The sequence below is a fragment of the Panthera uncia genome, chromosome B4 (assembly GCF_023721935.1).
Source record: "Panthera uncia isolate 11264 chromosome B4, Puncia_PCG_1.0, whole genome shotgun sequence".
NCBI classification, from domain to species: Eukaryota; Metazoa; Chordata; class Mammalia; order Carnivora; family Felidae; genus Panthera; species Panthera uncia.
Window position 1 is genome coordinate 84,187,054 of NC_064809.1, and position 1,281 is coordinate 84,188,334.

Below are 1,281 nucleotides of genomic sequence, written 5' to 3' on the forward strand. Positions count from 1 at the left end.
GAATGATATATTAAGATAAACTCATCTGTTTCTTTCCTGTAGTAGATTTACTGTTTCTACAACAATAAAACAACAATAACAATAAAATCAACAATGGGAATTAAAAATTCTTATTTTGGCTTAACGATGGATAAAGCAGAAGGAAAAATATTGTAGGCAGTAGGTAAGTGGGTAAAAAAATATTCAGACAGAGTACAGGAAAGGAAAAAAAAGAAATGAAAAATACATACATAAAAATAAGATAGAAGGTATTTCTGTCAAACGTCAGTGAATCCAGAATGGATGTTGTAGTGTTTAAAATAGTAAACAAATGAAACCCAAAACAAGAAAAAGTGTATATGAACAAGAAATACAATTTAAGACATAATGCTGGCAGGGGATAGGCATCTAGACTAAGATGCATGTCTGCTTTCTTGACCTGAAACCCAGAGCCCTGTGCCACTAACCTGCAGTCACCCTCACAGGGAAACTGCACTTTGAAACAAAGCTGGTTCTTAGCCTATCCTGGAGCGTCAGAGGCTAAGTTGGCATTCTGTTGGTACAGCTCCTGTAAATAGTAAATGTTCATCCTCATGTGGTCTTCCTGTAGGGTGTGGTGTGTGGGATATTGCAGTGTTGAATTTAAACACAATTATATTACGTAATTATCATCCAGTAATTACTTTGTTATTTACTTGGATAATAAGGTAATTACTTTAATTTAAAATGGGCTAAATGATCCACTTAAAAAAAATTGTCCAACTTGAAAAAAAAAAAAAACTACATTGCTCACAACAGACATGCTTTATTAAAATATTTTATTGCATTATTTTCCCCCCTGTATTGCCCCATTCAATCTTGACTGCCACACTCAGACAGACACAAAGCATGAGGACACTTTTTTCTTGCATCTCTAGTGGAAGCCTTAGCAGCAGAAAGTGACTACTCCAAATCTGTCAAATAGATGCATAAGAGGCATACTTTAAACATAAGAACTCTGAGGAGGAATTAAAATGATGGAGTAGCAGAGCACCATATGCTTGCCCCATCCCCCAATCCCAGCTAGATAAATAAACATAAGAACTCTGAACTTTAAAAGACTATAGCATGGAAATATGAGTAATAAAGGTTTCACTGTGCTAAAAGCAGGTAAAAACTATGAATTACTATTAGACCCAGAGAAATACTTTATTTGATAAATCTGTTAATATTTAATGGATACATACAACGATTCTAAACGTGCACGCATCTAAAAACATAGCCAGTAGAATACATAAGATATAATTTAGGTATAACTAGAAG

The 1,281-nt window shown here is 34.1% G+C and overlaps 1 non-coding gene across 1 annotated transcript; it reads right to left on the reverse strand.

Annotated features, from left to right (window-relative positions):
• Positions 1-815: 815 nt before the first annotated feature.
• On the reverse strand, positions 816-949 carry LOC125920543 (small nucleolar RNA SNORA31). Its single transcript, XR_007457122.1, has one exon. It is a non-coding gene; the product is annotated as a small nucleolar RNA SNORA31 (small nucleolar RNA).
• Between the last annotated feature and the right edge of the window lie 332 nt (positions 950-1,281).